Raw genomic sequence first — 19,880 nt, forward strand, 5'->3', positions numbered from 1 at the left:
AAGTTCACTCCCACTGACAGCCCTTCCTCCAGCAAGGCCACACCTTCTAAAGGTCCTATAACCTCCCTCGAAGTGTCACCAACTGGAGTCCAAGTATTCAAATATGCAAGCCTGTGGGAGACATTTCTCATTCAAACCACCCCGATTCATGTCAGGCTTTGCCTGAGATGCAGACACCGGTGAATGGCAATGGAAAATTGTCTGTTAAAAGAAGTTCACACACAGCCTGGGATCAGAGAAGATACTGTCACCAGTGATAGGTTCTCTTTAGATACCTCTACCCAAGACAAACCAGGTTGTCTACATAGCAATGCATTTCAGGGTAAGTCCACAGGAAGCAGAGAGAGATGGTAAGATAGCTCTGCAGTTAAGGGGACCTGCCATGCAAACCTGACAAGCCAAGTTTGATGCCCAGAACCCACTCTGGAAGGAGTGGTAGTTGTCTTCTGGTGCTACATACATGCTATGACATTCATATACATGTACATGGATGCAATGATACATAGATTTAGAGAAGGAGAGGAGACAGGCATGTATTTCTCAAGTGTGTATTGTTGTGTGTGTATATATATAAAGTGGATATTCACAATCTTGTGGCTTTCTAAATTACACCTCTAAAGGTTGCTAATACCTACCTCCACCTCTTAAACATTGCCCAAACACTGTGATGATTTGAATGAGAAATGTCCCCCATAGGCTCTGGTATTTGAACATTTGGTCTTTACTCTGTGGTGCCATTGAATAGATAGCGCCTTGTGGGAGGCAATGTGTCACAATGGGTAGCCTTTGAGAGCTTACAATCTCACCCACTTCCAGTTTACCCTCTGCTTGTGCTGGGCTTGAAGCCATGATCTCTCAATTCCTGCCACCATGCCTGTCTGCTGGCATGCATTTTCTCCATGACCAACTCTTTTTCCTCTGAAACCATAAGCCAAAATAAACTTACCCATAAGTTGCTTTTGGTCACAGTGTTTTTATCGAAACAGAAAAGTAGCCAATACAAAGATATAGTTTACAACAAGATTAAAATTCAGCAAGCAAAGCTGTAACGTGGATCGTCTCAGTGGCATTAATTTAGATTTAGGAAAGAGAAGCAAGCGAAAGAAGCTCAAGGTTACACATAATTTTGGTCTTAAATAAGCACAAGTTTATTTGCTGTCCTCAAAAAGAAGTCTCTTAGAAAACGTGCATCATCTATGCACATAATTTGGGCTTTATCAGTAGTGCCTGGAGTTTTCTGACTCCTTGGCAGGACAGGCAAGGCAGACATCCTTTCTTGGGCTTTCTCTCATGTGTCCCTATTGCTATTCCTGTCTATCTACCCCGCTTCAGGGTGAGGAGGGTAACAGACAAAACCACAGCATCAGGAAGTGTACCATACTCTGCCTGGACCTCACTGATACTGCTTGCTTAGCAACACATTAAAGATCTTTGAGATCTCTACTGTGGATGATACAGTAACTAACTCACTGAAGGTGGAGCCAAAAGAGAACAGCCCTTTCATTCATCTGATCCCACTTGTATGACAATGCACCCAGCTACTGGAACTGAGCTCACAGGGTATAAATAGGTGAGCTCTGGGTGACACACAAGGGGACAAAGAGACCTTTCAGAAAAACTTGATGACTGCCCTTGACACCATTTCGACATCACTGAATAGAGCATTAACAAAGCATTTGCTATCTCTCTCAGTGGATCTTGTTATACCAATGGCAGCAGAGAGGAGCTGTTTGACAAAGGAAACCATGCCATGAGTCCCACAGAGTACACAAAGATGACAAAGTAGAGCTGCGGGGACTCAGGACATGTTGATTTCCAGAGGACTTGGTTTTCACTTCGAATTCCAATGACCAGAGTGGGATCCAAAAGTGACTTAAAAAATGTGTAATGATGAAACATTTAACAGAACTGGATCACGGCTTGTCGTCTGGCCCAGCTTATCAGTCAGAGGAGTTGCTGGAGAGGATCAGCTGCCCTAGGAAAATGGTTTTCAAATATATCTAGGGTCTGGATCTGCTTGGAGCACTTGTTTGCACAAATTGTTGACACCTTCATCCACAGTTTCTAGTTCATGGGACTTAGATGGGCCTGAAACTGGTGCTTCTAGAAGGTCAGAGGTGAAACTCCTGTTGCTATTCTTGGGAACACAAATTGAAAACTTTGGGAAAAGAAAAGGCACTGGGAAACAGTGGCACATTTTGAGGATTAAGCCACAGAAAAATCTCCTTCGTTGCACATACCCAAAGCCAACTTCCCTTGGTCACTGGGTTTTTACATTTAAGAACGGGAAGTTTCATGTAAGGGACAAGGTGATAGCACAGTCAGTAAAACACTTGCCATGGCAAGCATGAGAGCTGAATTAAATCCCCAGAGCTCACATAAAATCTAGCGAGGTGGTCCACATTTGTAACCCCATAGGCAGATCCTTGGGTCTTGCTGGGCTGCCAGCCTAGATGAATTGGTGAATTCCAGTCCTGTCTCAAAAACAAGGTGGGTGGTGCCTGCTTGATGAATGAAAACAGGAGTTAACACCTAACTTCCACATGAATATACACATCTGTGCTCAAGCATGTGCACATGCTCACAAGTGCGCACACACTCACACACGAAACTTCCTCAGGAAAGCTTCCAAGGGTGTGTAAGGTTGCCCACGGGAAGAGTAAAAATGGAGTCCGACCTCCTTCCATCTAGATAACTCCTAATATGTACCTGTTACAGCAAGAGTCAAAACAATGACTCCAAACCAATTGTCCCTGACACTATGTGCCCTGTTTGCTATAGTCCTGCCTTGGGTACTCAGGCATGTGGGCTGTTTATTTCCAGAGTGCGGAACAGACATCTGCTGATGTTAATTATGTTCAGGCTTTCCAGGGTAGCCCCAAGGAAAGTGTGCACACCTTCAATGAGATTTGCCTCCAGAGTGGTAGGACCAATGAAGGCTTGCTTCACCTTATCCATTTTGGCTTTTCTTGAGTTCAGCATTTTTTCAAAGATGCTGCTGTGATCTCACAAGAAGAGCATCTTCTCCCCAGAAATACTGATGGATCTCAGCCCCTGTGGCCTTGTGATGAAGCAGCAGATTGTACCTGAATGCTGGGCAAAGTGCGCACACACACACACACACACACACACACACACACACACCAGAGAGATGAGAACAGAGAAAACCTCTAGCTCGTCAGCTTTTTTAAAATTTTTATTCTTTTATATTAATTACGGTTTATTCACTTTGTATCCCAGCTGTAGCGCCCTCCTCGATATAACCCAGAACCCCTGCTCGTCAGCGTTTAACAGAGCTTGACCTTCTCTACCTATGTGCCACGATGTCATTCCGTTCTGAGTCAGTCACTGTCAGGAGTCCCCTGACTTCCCATGTGGAACAGGGTCGATGACGGGTGAGGGGCACAGCAGCAGAGGAGGCTTCTTTACCTCCGTATCCATCATGGGCATTTTCTTGGCCACATTTTACTAAGCATGACTCACAAGGAGGACCAAAGGATGAGCAAAGGCCACTAGGTGAGATGGTTTCTAGTGTTGCTGTGGCATGCCCCAGGTAAGCCAGGTCCCTCGCTCATAGAGGAGGAATCGTCTCCCAACACCTCCATCAGTGCAGGAAAAAGGCTCTGGTGGGGATTCCTGGGCCTCTTTTCATTCCGTATCTTCCCCACCCTGTGCGATGACTCATGTGATTGGTCACACTGATAAGGGGCATATCTACTGGGCAGGGGTAAATTCAAAGTCACCAACTACTTACACATGCTCTTCTGTCGCCTCAATTCTCTGAAACCAGCCTGCTCTACAAGTCTGTGATCTAAGCCACTGCTGAGACCATCCCAGGGCACAAGGACCTAGCTTCCTCTAGCTTCCGGACCTGGAGGGAGGTAGCTACGTCATCCTTGTGGGTAAGACTCGGCTGTCTGAATTCTCTAGCCTGCTCACTAGAGGAAATCGAGCAGCGCTGATAAATGATGCAGTTAGAAATAAGTGCGTTTTAGCACACAAAATCCATAAGCAAGGAGTGTGTAACCTTTATCCCCAGGTCCTCTCAGGGTCCAGGCCCCGGGAAGCTCTTTCGCTGGCACTTTCCCATGCAGGTTCCCCTTGAACCCGGGCTTCTCAGGGGCTGTGGTGCTTTGCTGGCACCAGGGCAATGCAGGCAGGAAAGATACTTGTTTGGAAATAAATGTGCCTGCCAGGGTGGATGGCAGTTGTTAGGGGAAGCACAAGTGTGAGAAGCTAAGCCTTGCACATGCTCCCTCGCACAAACACTTGCCACCAAGCGTTCTGTGCAGAAAGCCATGCCGGAAGATGAGCAGGGTCCACGGGAATGGGAGGTAAGCAATTCTTGGAAGTCAGGGCGGGCAGGCAGCCAGCTCCTGCTAGGTTTGTCCACAGGGTTCCGGGCCTAGCACTGGGATAGATCTTCTCCTGACTCTGTCCCCCAACAAGGTGGCGGGTACACACAGGAGCAGGATAGGGAGTGGACAGGCACAAAAATGAGAAAATAAAACACGCAGTTCCCTGGGAGAAGGTCAGGAGTAAGAGTTCTGAGTTTCTATGGGCTATTACTAGACCTATTACTAGAGCTGGAGACCAGCCCTGGAAAGGTCCACGGGGAGCTCTAGGGCGGGTAAAGGGGAAGGTGACTTGAGTTAATTCTAGTCAGCTGCCCAATATAATCTAGAGAGTGTCTTGATATTGGTATACTTTGCTGGGAGGATAGGGATAGGGGAATGTTGGACCAGTGTCTGTGTCTAAATTCTGTATCTCAAAACCATGCTTGTTTGGGAGCTGGGCCCTGAAGTCAGGGCAGGTGGTGATGGTAAATCCATTAACTGGATATCTGGGATCTACAGAGGGTGAGCACTGGAAAGGTTGAACTTCCTCAGAACACACTTGTTATGAGGGACAGGAGCATCCAGTCTGACTTGGGTGTCCAGACAATCATGTTCATTTAAGTCACTGTTTGACCCAAACACATGAGTGGAGCTTATCTAAACCTGTAGACATTCACCCTGGCAGGGCACCAAAGGCAGCAGCTGGCATCATTGCAATGGAGACAGCCTCATATCCCCTCCAAGAAGCCGCTGGGGCTGCTGATCTCATTCTAGGAAGTTCTGTTGGGTGAATTAAACTGGAATCGTCTTGCTTTCCTGGTAATCTGCTGTTCCATTTGCTTGCCCAACCTCTGGGAAAACCTGCAACCATTGTTATTTCTGCCACTCTAATAATGGTAGACAGACAGACAAACAGATGACACTCAAGCACACACACACAAACACACACACATTTCTCATGTTGGGGAACTGGGGTCTCACCTTCTTTCTTAAATTGTTTTGAATTTTATCCATTTTGTTTTGTTGTTGTTGTTTCTTGTCCTTATTGCCTTCAGTTGAGTAAAAAAGTAGACAAAGATTTTTTGTTTGATTTTGGGAAAAAAAGTAGCAAGAATATCAGCTCCTTTTGAGTTGCTTGGCGAGCTCTTTCTCCATCATCTCCTAACCCATTCCCACGCCTGCTGTTAAAATTAATTGATATAATGAAAGCGGCCATGTATCAGAAACCAGCTAAATTTGGTGTGTGTTGTCCCCAGTCTCTCCCCTGACCATGCTGGGTAGTACCAACAATGACCTCTATTGAGATCTTGCTGGACACTCCAACAGGTAGGAAATAGACAGACATCCCCAAACCCCAACATGGAGCAAGTTTCACTTAACATATTTTGACTCATATTTTTAAATTTCCTATATCTCTGGTAACCCCTGGTCCACGCTTACATTTATCTTCTTTATAAATTCCCAAGGAAGCAGGAAATCAAAAGATTTTGCCATCAAGAAAGAGGAAGCTGATCATCTTTGAATCAAGAAAATTTAAGAACTCAAGCTCTTAACCCTTAAGGTAAAGATTCCAGGAGTAACAATTGTTCCATGGGCAGGAGGCCCCAAACCCGGGCACCTTTTCGGAAATAGTTTTGATGATAGGATCTTGGCTGGAGAATACTTCTGTTTCTTTGTGTGTTTGTCAGCCTTTCTGTAATGCCATTTTTTTTTTTTTTGCAGTTATGCACAGCTGTTCTGTGAATGCTACTTGCTACTTCTTGAGCAGGTGGCCAGCTCTGACTTGCCCTCTGTGCTCTTCCTTGGTCACCAGGCTGTTCCTTGTACCAACAGGACATAGGCAGTACTTTTGACTATTGAGCCACCATCTTACTTTGCATTTAAATCTGCTTTCTCTGAATATGGCTACTACTCAGCAAATATGCACCAATTTGATTACCAACTTTGTCCTTAAACTTTGGAAAATTTAATGGCTATTAATACATTACAAGAAATGACAGTTGTACCAATTTATTGTTGACAGCATGACATTTTAAATATATATGTGTATAGAGCTGGAGAGATAGCTCAGAGATTAAGAGCATGTACTTCTCTTGCAGGGGTCACAAGTTTGGTTCTCAACACCTCTGTCAGGTGGCTCACAACCACCCAGAACTCTATCTCTCAGCAGGCAGGGGACAGATGCCTCTGGTTCCTGTGGGTTCCTGTACATATATGTGCATACCCACAAACAGGTACACACATACTTTTAAAAATAAAAAATGGATAAATCAAGGTAATTAACATACACTTCCTTACATACCTTTTTTTGGTTATGAGATTGTTTAAATTACTCCCTTTTAGTAATTTCCAAATACACACCACACCACATTAACTGTAGTCATTATTTCACATAATACCTCTTTAATTTATGTCTCCAATCTGAAATATAGCCTTTCACATCTCCCTAGTCCCAAACACAATTCCCAACTTCTTTTACGCACAGCTCCTGCACGCTTCGTTTCTACCCAGAATGCTCTTTGTCTGGCCATCACTGGCCATTCAGAGTTTATGATTCAAGATTCTAAACAAGTTCCAGCTGCCACACAAGATTTCTCCCCAACTCTCATTCTCACTGGTGTTGTTTAATAATGTTCTCTTGCACTTGTTACACTAATTCAACACAGGAGGCTGGTGATTATCTCCTGGGGAATGTTGAGAAAATCCAGACCATTACCTGACAGACAGAATGAGAATCCACGTGGACAAACTAGGGTCACGTGTGGGTTTACCAGGTTTTAGAAGTGACATTCACATACAGTTAGCATTGGGAACCAGAGGTAACATGCGGGCAACTCCGTTTAGTATTTAACCCGCTATGACCATTGCTGCTTATCTGTTTCATGTGGACATGCTCTGCCACCTCTGTGATTTCCTCAACTTCCCCAAAGAATGTTGTGAGGTCTTTGCTAGTTGATGATCTTACTTCAGTCTGTTGCTATTTGGTTTTTGTTTGTTTGTTTGTTTTTTCTTGGAAGCCTCAGTGGGGGACACTCTCTCTGCCCTAGATTCTCCATTGGGAACTCCAGCTGAATGCTTTAAAGGAGAGTTCACAGTTGACTTCTGAGAGACATATTGAGTACCTGATTTGATGGAGTTTTGCTATCTGTCTATCTATCTATCTATCTATCTATCTATCTATCTATCTATCTATCTATCTATGCTATCATCTGACTTCTGCTATATATCCTTTTACTCTGGTTTGTTGTATGTTCAGGAAACTCACTTATTCAAAACTGAAAGTATGGTCACTCTCAGGACCATACCAGTGTTAGAGTCAAGGCTGAGATTGCTAGATGAATATTTTGATACACATCCCAGAAAGTAGTAAAATCAATGTTTTTCTCTAAATGTTTTGCATCTTTTCAGTGTTCCAGGCACTGGAGCTATGAGGGTGAGACCAGTAGTGTCCACTAGGACTATGGTCATTGGTTAACAGCTCAGCATTCATGAGAATCCTGTGTGGTGGTTGAAACACATGTGAGGCTAAGGTAGATTTTGTGATGGTTTAGCCATGAGATATCCATAGCATGTCCACGCGTTTGAACACTTGGTCCCCACCTGGTGGGGATTTGGGGAGATTGTGAAACCTATGGTTATTTGAAGAGGTTAGAAGAAGATGAAAGTGGATTGTGGTTTTGCAAAACTGGGAGTTTCTGAACATGAAGAAGTTAAAATATCCAGGTTATCAGACTCCGTGACTCCCCTATAGTTCCCAGCCAGTGTGGAGAAGTTAAAATATCCCTCCTCCACTCTAACTTGGTTGGCTTCCCTGCCGTAAGACCATAGGCAATATGAGGCATATAAATGGAAGTACATGTGTGTGATATGACATGAACATGGGCAAGTTCAGATGCCCATGGCTGGGTGTGTGCCTGTCCCAGCATGCATCTTTGTGTCCGCTGCCATTATCGTCATCCCTGCTCCTGATTCTTTTGTTTGCATCACTGCCTGGGCATAGTCGAGAAACCATCCAAGTCTTCCCTTAGGTGCCTGTTACACCCTGCCCATTGCCTTCATCTATATTGGGTGTTTGATCATCTTTCTACCCCAATGCTCTCAACATCCCTGGGATCTTGATTTCTTACCACTTAGCAATACTAACTGGTCACAATTGGTTGTATAACTATATTCAGAGGTGTACTTTTCTGATAAAGCATTTGTATCTTACCAAATACATGAACTAACATTTCCTGAGTTCCTTCTGCATTGCAGCCTCTGCCACGGTGGAGATTATTACCCGGTTAGATGGAGAACACGCCTGGAGGCCCAGGTCTCCTCCACCCCAGCAGCTGTGGCACGCTCGCAGTTGCTCTCTTCCTCTCATACAGGGAGACCTATCTGTTGCCTCCTCATAGCCACCTGTTGGTCTTCATCTCCAAATGTTATGCTGAGCAGCCCCTAGAACCTCTCTGTGGGTTTCTTTTCTTCCCACAAACATTCAGATTTGTTTGTTCTCATTTTCTCTTCCTCAGGAACATGGTTGCTTCCTTACTAAGGCCAGTTTGTAGTGACGCTTGCGTGTTCACAAACGGCCAAATTCCAAAGCACCCCGTATAAGCATTGGACATGGCATCAATATGTCTATAATATCTAGTCATATCCAATACCACATTCTGTTCATGATATCACGCTTTTATGTGTAATCTACTTGCCTACAGATGTTCGTAGATTCCTATGTAATCAAATTATGTAAGGATTTGGTGAAAGCATACAGGCCTAGAACCTTGAACACAGCTCAGCGCACAGCAAGCACTCCACACAAGGCCTCTCCCTTGCTGTCACTTTCCCTTCAGAACAGATACTTGGTGGTCTAGTGTTCTCCAGGCTACCTCCATTAGGTCCAGCCCACTCAACTGCTACCGTCCACCCTCCATGCCCAGCTTTTCCTTATTCCCTCTTTCACAGAGTCTTCATCAATGGCAGCATTAAGAGCAAATACAGAGCTGTTGTAAAATATTCGGAGTTATAAAAATTCATTATTGCTATTGATTCCTTAGCCATCACCAACTGAAATCACCTTCTCAGGATCTCTAAACACAGAGGAGTTCTGATGAGAATGGCATCTTAGGCACTGGGCCAGGTGGAGCCTTCAGCCTTCATCTTGCTTCCTGTCACTTAGGATTCTATGAGAGGGCACTGGACATCATGGGATCTTGTTAGACCTACTTTATCTGAACTGTGCTGTCAATGGCTGTGTAATCACCTCCAGGAGTCAGGGAGCGCTGCCTCGTTAATTCTAGCCCAGATGTGATGTCAGAAAGGCTGGCAGCATTCAGGTGTGATGCTCTAAACAACTGCTTAGGATGCCTGTCTGCATCTAAGGGGAGAGGAAAGAAATGCAGAAGCTTGTCTTTGAGATCCTAAAAGTAATTTATCACAACATAATGAGAGTCAGCAGGAACTTGATTTTGTAACATAAAACAATAGTGACATGCAAACCTTCAGACAGGGTAGAAAAGGCAGGTTAGAAGGATTGCTTCGGGAACAATCATAGGGTAGATTCAAAATAAATGTACAGTTACTGTTTAGAAGACAGTTTAATCATCGAAGGGCTTGTCATGCAAGCCTAAGGACTTAAATACGTACATGTATATACATATTTATATCCTTAATTACATGCATATCATAGGTATTCTGTAGGCCATATCCTACAAATATATATATATACACACACTCAGGATATATATGAATATATATGTATGTATGCATATTCATACATATATATGTATATACTGAGTAGTGGTATGCTTGTAATCTCGGTGCTTGGGATATGGATATATGCCAATCCCTCGGGTTCATTGGCCAGCCAAAATAGCTAACTTGGTGAGCTCCAGGCCAAGAAGAGACCCTATCTCAAAAACAGAGCAGACGGTGCCTGAGGCTGATCTTTGTCTTTTACATTCACACACACATACACACATGAAAATTTACATATGTGAATGAACACAGATACTTAGATACACAGAAATGGGTCATTATGGAAGGGTGGATAATTCCTCATATATTTTTGTCTCTATATGTCTCTCACTGTTTAGTGCTGTTTATTTATTGAATGAGAAAAGAAAACAGACCCACAGAAAGACAAGCCAGACCACTGATGGGCCTCTTAGTCCTGGCTCCTATCTTTGCATTCTCCTTAATTAAATATTTTACTTGTTCAGTATCCAATCCTACATTCATTCTGTTTGGTGTAGACATTAGGACCCGGCGGACAGCATAGCCTATAGTCCTGATTTATCTTAAATATAACTTCTTGCAAGGAGAATAAAAAAAAAATAGCTGAGGCACTATGTTTTAACAACAACAAAACCATAAATCTGAAATCTGAATGGGAGGAAGCTATGCGGGCTTGGAGGTTTATGATGGAGTACAATTGCCCAGCATTGTACTCTAGGAAAATTAAATAAATCCTAGTCTCTGTGTGGTGATTTGGGTATACAGCTGGTTTAGGAATAACTGCTGTTTAACTAAAAGAAAAAACAATAATAAATATTAATAACCCACAACACACACATGTGGACAGAGGTATGTATCCAGTGGCTTGGAATGGTGGTACATTCCACAAGTCATTGGTTATTGGGAGACAGACATAGGCACCAAGATCACATGTTTAATCCCCAATCTGATGGTTTAATATTTCCTTCAAAAATCCAGGTCTCCTATACTTACCCAGCCGGGCACTACATGCAGTGAGAACTTTGTCTTTCTCCCTCCCTCCCCCACAAGGCTAAGGGATTTATGTGGGAGAGGAGGCAGAAAGATTATAAAAGCCAGAGGTGACATGGTCTCTTCAAACACAGCAGGGCCAATGCACGTGTGAACTCACAAACACATAAGACCTGCACAGGTTCAAACCAGACAAAAATCCCAGCACTGAGAACAAAAATTGGACACAGAGTTCTACTAAGAAGCTAAGCTCCTAACCAAGTTTCCTAACAGCAAAGTTCCTAACCAAGAAGCTGCTTGATATTGATGGGTATTGGGGAAAAGAGATCAGTTTTCTCTCATGGAACATCACCGGATAGATTAACCACAGTGCAGGGCAGGGACCATGCCCATAAGAATATGGCCAACACAAAACAGACTCCATGCTTTGCTGTTTTGTTGTGGGCTTTTTGTTTGTTTGTTTGTTTGTTTGTTTTTGTCTTAATGATCCTCTTTCAGTTTATCTGTTTTGATTTTTGACTTGTTTTCTGCTTTTATTGTTTTTCTTTTTTTTAAGAGAGAGAAAGAACATAAAGTTGGGTAGGCAGACTAGTGAGGAGGAGCTGCGAAGAGGTAGGGATGGGAAAGACAATTATCAAAATATATTCTATGAAAAAAAATTTAAAAATTCAAGAAAAAGAGCCATTTGTAAACATAACCTAATCTTTGTTGGGGCTTTTGCTGTAGCTAACCTACCTGCTGAGCGTGGCTAGCATGTTCAAAGCCTGGGTCTGATTTCCAGCACCAGAAAAACTGGATGTGGTGGTGTACATGTGAAATCCTAGCACTCAGAAGGCTCGCCCTCCTCCACTTACTGTCTGTTGTCTGCCCCGCAGCTTAAACCAATAATGTCTAAGCATCTTACACAGTCACCTTCTGAGAATGTTCCTCAGTTATCAAAACAAGGCAGGTTTCTGAAAGAGTGAGTTCTACAGCTTTGGGATTACTATTTGGATTCATTCTGCTTGCCTGTGTATTATCCCTTTGTGTTGATTTCCTCGTATGAGTTTGTTAGTTCCCTGGGTTTTCTCCTTGGCCAAGACACTGGTTGACTGCAGGCTTTCACAGGTGATTCTCATAGATCCTGTTTTTTAATATGGGGTCTGGACATCTGCCATCTATTTCATCCTGCTTTCTTGTCATCAGTAGTGTTGCAATCAATAAAAATAATATTCGAGGGCCTTCGGCTATAGGCAAATGGAGCCAGCATAAATCAATGAGCTATTGAGCTCTATGCCACATCCTCTGGATACTAGGTAATTCTATTTTTCTGGCTCCCAGAGCACTCCTACAGACTCCAAGACTTGGTTTAGAAATCTCCTTGCCTTTCCTAACTTAGCTCATAATGATCTCATGCAGAAATTTGGTCTTCTGGGAAAAGAAAGTTGAGCAACGAGAGTTATGGGGTTGCCTCAGCCTTGACGAAATCTGGACTGTATGCAGTGTGACAGCATGTACTCATATCTTTCTAAAAGTCATCCCCATGACCCCAGCAGCAGAACCACAGTGGTGCCCGCTTGCACTGGACTTTGCACTTGATGTTCATTCCAAATGTCTACAGCCTGGGCTAAGGAGATAGTTTTGTTGGTCAAGTGCTTGCTTTGTAAGTATGAGGATCTGAGGTTGATTCCCAGAACCCATGTAAGGTATCTGAGTGTGGTAGTAATCCCAGCACGTGGTGGGGGCCAGAAATGGGAAGTAGTTCCTGGTGGCTCCCTGGCCTAGTCTACTCGGTGAGCCACTGGCCAGGTGGACTGCACCTGAGAAATTAGTTTCAAGGTTGATCTCTGGCCTACACATACGTGCACAAGCACCTGCATACACAAGTCTACACACTCACACACATGCTCATACACACACACACAAATACATAGACATGCCTGTGCCTGTGAACACACACACACACACACACACACAAATTTCTGTAGTCAATGCCCAGGGATATAAATTTTAGTTGTGCTTCTTAAAAGTTTATTTTATTTTTAATTATGTATGCATGCGCTGCATACGAGACAGCGTCTATAGTGACCGGTAGTTTTGTATTCCTCTGAAGTTAGAGTTACAGGTGGTTGTGAGCCTGACAGGAGTGCTAGGAACGAAACCGGTGCCCTCGCTATGAGCAGTGTGCTATTTTAACCGCCAAGCCTTCTCTCCAGAACTCAGGAAGCAGAAGGGACATACTTAGGGGTAGCGCACCATTCACCCCACTGCCGGCAAACGTGGACCAGGGAAGAGCTTGCATCTGGGGTGTAGGGTAAATGAGTGGGGAATCACAGCCACCCCAATGGGTATTTGCAGCAGCTGAGACCAAATGGGCTCAGAGGTTTCATGAGCGTAGAGAAGGAGGCAAAGAGGAGAAGGGCATCTGTATCCAAGATGGGTCGGGGGCGCCATCTCTCCTCAGGCAGTCAGAATGGCCGCTGGATCCCTACTCCCACTCCTTCGAGAGCAAGAGTGCTGTGAGTGAATCGGTGCTTAAGGAGCGCGAAAGGCTCAGTGTGCTTCTCTTCAATATCAGTAATTCCCCCTTTCCATTTTTAATTGAAAACAATTTTTCATACGATATATTTTTATTATGATCTCTCCAAATCCACAACTTTTCTCTCTTTGTTCTTTCCAAACCATTAGCACCGGCCTATTAGCACAGTCACTAAGATCAACAATCAATAAATGGGACCTTATGAAACTGCAAGAAGTATCTGATTTCAGGCTGTGGGATGATTCCAATTCAAAAAGATGAATCTAAGCTGAGCTCACGGAGAACTTCTTAAAGACTGGACAGAGCGAGTAGGTGGAGACCAGGTATTGCAGGTGGAAAGCAAGCGAGCGTGAAGCCTAAGGCTAACAGGTGCCTGGGCATCTGAGGAAGCAACAAGGACAAGAGCCCCGGTGCTGACAACACATGAGTCCACTCTCGTGGTCAGTCAACAACCCACAGGCTCCTCTCTGAGGCTCCTCATTAGAAGGGCCCCAAGTTCAGTCATGCACTCGTAAGCCCAACCTTGCTGAGTTGGCAGGGAACTAAGGGAAATGAAACGGTACCATCCCAGCTTCAATAACGAGTCTGAACTTTACCAGAGAACTTTAAACTAGCAAATTAGGTTCACACACTTTGAATGGCTTCATCTTCCAGGTCTTCTGATGCTGCTGGCTGGCTGGAGGGATCCTGGTGTATAGGCCTCTGTTGTGTATGCTTTGGTCTACTGCCTGCTTTACAGTTAAGCATTTCTGTTCTTTATTTCCATTTCTGTCTCTTACATAGCTCTTGCCACAGGTCAAGCTGGAAACCTGTGCTGTCATAGTCTAGTACCAACTGAGAAGAGAACTGTTTTAAGTGCATAAATGTTTGTATATTATGAGACTTCACACAGAATCAAAATCTACAGATAATTTCCCAGTAGTTTTAAGCAAACATAAAAAGAGGTAAACAGCTCCTCTGGCAATTCACACTTCCATGGCCCTATTAGACAGCACCGTTTTGCTCGAATGCACATATTCTGCTCTCAACAGTGTCCAGCCAAGAAAACTCGAGGTTGCTCCAGACCCTGGGACATAGAGGGGAGGGAGGAGAGGGAACTGGGATAATCCCTTTCCTGCCTTGTGGGAATCGGCAGCTACCAGCCTTGATGGAAGCACTGGAGACTGGAAGGTAGGGCTGTCCTTCCTCCAAAGAGGGGGCGGTCACTCCGAGGACATCCTAGACTCTGACAGTGTGTCATTTCTGGTCCTCTGTATATCAGGCTGCCCCAGCTGTTCCATGTGTGCCCTGCCCTTCTTCCAGTTAGCTTTCATCTGGCCTCTTTGAGGAGGATGGGTAAGGCATTGTATAGAAATGTCTTCTGAATGAAAACATCTCCTCCAGGAAGGAGGAGGGGGGCTCAGGAGACCTGGAGAGCAATTAGCCTTTTAATCAGTTTTTTTCCCCATTTAGCAAAATGCTTTGTAATCCATGTACATTATCACTAACTTAGTCCTTGATAGTGCTGGACACCATGCAGGTGGGACAAGTTGACCCGTAAAACAACCCAGTGAATAATCAGCTTGTCTTCAGTGTGTGGCTGTTATTAATAAAGAAGCCCTGAGTATGTAAGATTTTATGTGGGCACGTATTGATAATGATATATATGAATATGTTCTTGTATGTTTTCCTAAAGTGATCGACCTTTTCATTCCTATTCCCATTTATACATATTCTAGGAGTCGTTTGTGTACTCCTGTTATCTTAGGTGGAGGCAAGAGCCTCTGCCTTTGCCCCATGTTCAGGGTTTCTCATTTATGAACGTGTTACCTTTGGATATTTCGCCATGTTTTACATATTTTGATTATGTGTGTTTGTGTCGGTGTATGTTAATGGGAGTGTATGTTAATGGAGAGGCTAGAGGTGGGCATTCAACTCTCAGGAGTAGGAGCTACAGTCACTTGTGAAACACTCGACTTGGATCCTGAGAATGGAACCTGACTGGAAGGGCAGAATGTACTTGTAACCTCTGCGTCATCTCTTCAGCCACTTACCTTGGGATCAACCCTAGGACTTGTGTATTCTAGGCATGAACTCTACCACTAGGCTACTTCTCCAGCTTCTTCCTCCTCATTATTAATAAAATGCCCATCTAGTCACGTTTCCTCACAAACTTATTTTATTTATCTATTTATTTCAGTGCATAAGTCTGTATTTATGGATGATATAAAAGAATAAACTTAAAAAAGAAAGACCACGCCAAACCAAAAACCAATGACGTTGTGGATATAAACATGTTTCTGTTTTGGGCCCAGGTGTGGGCTGTGGGACTGGTTCAGATGGTCCACAGCAGCAGACTCATGCAGGCTCTGAAAGGAGCTCCTTTCTAGCGGCAGAGAGTTTGAATCTGAGGACTCTGGAGAGAGAATAAATGCCAGAGCCCAGAGACTGTGGGGCTCTGAGAAAGAACAAGGCTGCTCCTGCTTCTCCCTTGCTGCTCCTGGTTGCTGTTGTGATACAAGAAGTTGGAGAGCTTGTGAAATGAGCCTTGCACTGGCTGCAAGGAACCCGATGACCCTAGCCAGCAGGAAGCAGCTAAGGGAACTGTGCCCCCTCTCCCACTTACCCTTTCTCTCTCTACCTGGTGTTGGGGTGCTGGGAGGGATTAGGGTGGAGCAGGGAGAAAAAGATAAATGAACTATAGTTTTTAAAAAGTACACCAAAACAATGGCTCCCCTAAGGCATGGGGTCCCATTCTTCCCACCCAGATAGAGACTTCTGTCTGTCTGTCTGCTCACCCACCCACTCCCATAACCCCCTCTGCTATAGACATACTCTGGGTATATATTACTCTACTCCACAGTAGGCAGCTCCCCAAAATAGAACTCAATACAGCCACAGGTCTCTACCTTAGCTCCACACCCTTACTTCAGACTACCCTTTACTGCAGGACCCTCGTGTCTTCCCCCAGTGGTTAGGGCCATGCTGTCCTCCCACAAGAAGGCCACATTAGTCACAAGGCTGCTGTGTCCACCCTATTTATGTCTGAGGGCTCTTGACTAACAGCAGGGGTAGCTGAACAGGTGCATTTTGCTGAAGTCATCAGGAGAAACCAGCAACTTCCCATCATGAGATCGGGCCACAGCACCAATATCTGTGCCATCTGCCCCCTCAGGCCAGATCCCAAATACCCCAAAACCCAACACACAAGTAGCGGTGGCCCATTCCACACTTGTCACAGTCTCTGCACGGGTGATCTGCTTACAGGTGGCAGGGTCCCATTATAGAATCCCGCAGTCTCTGAAGTTGGTGACAAAGGTACTGTCCTGGGCCCAATCCAGGTAAGTGATAAAACTGGAATGGCCTGAGCACTTGTCCAGGTGGCTGACCTTGCAGCCGCCGTGGTCCACTGTGTACAAGTATACTGAATTGTTGTTAGAGCCCACAGCCAGGTATGCCCCGTCTGGCAGAAAGCTGACCACAGTGATCTGCTCATTGCCATCTTTGTGGATAGCCACTAGGTCATGGGAGTCTGTGTCCAGGAGCAGTCGCCTGCTGGTCACGGTGCCCACTGCCAGGACAGAGCCACCGGGGTGGAAGCCAGCCAAATGGGCAGGGTACTCAATGGTCCTGCTCTGTAGGGGTTGGTGGGTCTCTGCACTCCACAGATGCACCAGTAGCTCTTCCACAAGTCCCTGGACAAGCAGCGAGAAACCTGTGTGCACTAGTGAAGCAAGATGGAATTACGGTGGTTCCCACATACAGTGTGTTTCTCTGGCCCTCTGCCGTAGTATGTACTGGGCCAAAGTCCTCCAGTCCTCTATCTCCTGCACCTTGCTGTAGTTGGAGCCTCAGATGACCCACCCAACAATTTTGGCCCCTTCCAAACATACCCCCAGTACTTCTTGGGTGATGTGATTGCCCCAGACAGAGAGGTTCTTCCCAGAGTCTCCAATGACCATATTGCCACCTTCCAAGAAGGTCACACACAGCATACACTTTGGTTTCTCGGTTTCTCAACCAGGCCCTTGATAGCTTGCTCAGGCTGCCTCCCTGCAGGCCCCAGAGGTAGAAGCATGACTTCCCACAGGTGATCAGCAGGCTGGGATCAGAAGACAGCCACCAGCAGGGCCTCACTTCAGCACTCGATACCCAGCACCTTGCTCTCCCGGGCCCAGGCCCACACACGGAGCACGTGATCCTTTGAGTCATCCACTGCACATAACAGGTTGCCCCCACTGGATTTGGAGAAGGCCACACAGCACACAGCTCTGCCCACATCCCCCAGGCCCAGGATGTATAGGGTAGAAAGGGAAACTTGAGTCCCGGACACGCACATCGGGTGGCAGAGGCTTGCCTTCCTTCGTGGTGACGGTGACTATATCTGGGTGGACAGGCAGAGAGTTGACATCATCACCGTGCCCAGGTAGTGTCATCATCTCTGCAATTCCACACAGAGGTTACCTCTCCAGGGGGCAGGAGGTAAAGCCTAGCCCTGCAGTCCAGGCCGCGATAGCTTCAGACCCAGCCTAGCTTTCGCCGGCTGGAGGGCAGCTCAGAGTGAGTGCCCAGGCTATAGGTAGGTGCCAGCTCGTCTGAGATCAGAAACATATTCACAGATCCCTCCTCCATACTGAAGATAACTTCTGTGGTTTTCCCAGTTCCAAAACTACTCATGGCGGCTGCTGGCCCAGCTTCAGGTCGGGGCTCCTCACGGGTTTAAATTAAGTGTGCCAGTCTTTGTACTTTATGATGAGCCTTACTAATGTGGTAAAATTATATTTGTATAATTTTTAAAAATTCAGTCTTTCAGTTTCAAGCACAAACCTCGTTTGAGCATAGTGCATCTTAATGCAGTTTTAGAGTACATTTGCTCAAACTTATTTAAGATTTTATGTCATTGTTTATGTCACCTTGGTCTATAAATTCGCAATCTCTCACACACTCTCTCCAACTCCACCCCCATCCCCGCTTGCTGATTTATCAGTTTTAGGTCTGCCAGGCTTTCAGAAAGATTTTACCAATTCCCTTCCCTTTTAATGTTTAGAAACAATGTCTATGCCAGGAAAAAAAAAAAAAAAAAACAGTAATACAAACAACCAAACACAAAATAAAACATGGTCTTTTCAAAATATTTTGCCTCAAAAATTTAACACAGGTGAACAATGAAATATCATCATATCTCACTCAGGATGATGATCTTTTCTAGTTTCATCCATCTGCCTGCAAATTTCATGAGTTCTTTGTTTTTAATAGCTGAATAATATTCCCTTGTGTAAATATACCACAGTTTCTTTATCCATTCTTTGATTGAGGGACATCTAGGTTATTTCCAGATTTTGGCTATTATGAATAAAGCTGCCATGAACATAGCTGAGCAAATGTCCTTGTTGTATGGTTGAGCATAACCCAGAAGCAGAAAGATAGGCATGGTATATATGTATAAGCAGATATTAACCATATAATATAGGATAAACATACTAAAATCTACAGACCTAAAGAAGCAAAATAACAAGGAGGACCCTAGGGAAGATGCTCAATTCTCATTCAGAAGGCAAACAGGATAGACCCTGGAAGCGATGGAAGAGAGGGAACAGCACAGGAGCCTACCACAGATGTCCTCTGAAAGACTCCACCCAACAGAGGATGGAAGCAGATGCAGAGACTCGCAGCCAAACTTTGGGCAGAGCACAGGAAGTCTTATGGAAGAAGGCGGAGAGAGACCCAGAGGAGAGAGAAGCTCCACAAGGAAACCAACAAAGCCAAAAATTCTGGGCACAGGGATGCCTGTAGAGACCAAGGACCGTGCATAGAGACAACCTAGACCCCTGCTCAGATGAAGCCCATAAGCAGCTCAGTCTTTATGTGCGTTCCCTAGTATGGGAAGTAGGGGCTGTCTCTGACATGAACTCGGTTGCCTAGTCTTTGATCACCTCCCCATATCGGGGTGGCCTTACTAGGCCACAGAGAAAGAGGATCCAGGCAGTCCTGATAAGCCCTGATAGGCTAGGGTCAGATAGTAGGGGAAGAGAACTTCCCCTATCAGTGGACTAGGGGAGGGGTTGGAGGAGCACAGGGAGAGAGGGTGGGACTAGGAAGAGATGAGGGAGGGGGCTACAACAGGGATACAGAGTGAATAAATTGTAAAAAATAATAAAAAAAAATTAAAAAGTAACAACAACAGAAAAAGAAATACGATCATATCTACCCTTACTTCCCTTCTGACTTCCCCAGTACCTGAGGTAACTTTCCCTTCCCAAACTCATCACTCCTTTTTTGTAATAATCCACTTAATCTCGTTAGTGCTGAGCATTTGTGCGTGGGTGGAAGCCTACCAT

At 44.9% G+C, this 19,880-nt stretch overlaps 1 pseudogene; it reads right to left on the reverse strand.

Annotated features, from left to right (window-relative positions):
* Positions 1-16,471: 16,471 nt before the first annotated feature.
* On the reverse strand, positions 16,472-18,219 carry LOC129678461 (echinoderm microtubule-associated protein-like 2; annotated as a pseudogene).
* Between the last annotated feature and the right edge of the window lie 1,661 nt (positions 18,220-19,880).

Source organism: Psammomys obesus, unplaced genomic scaffold (assembly GCF_907164565.1).
Source record: "Psammomys obesus unplaced genomic scaffold, mPsaObe1.curated_primary_1811, whole genome shotgun sequence".
NCBI classification, from domain to species: Eukaryota; Metazoa; Chordata; class Mammalia; order Rodentia; family Muridae; genus Psammomys; species Psammomys obesus.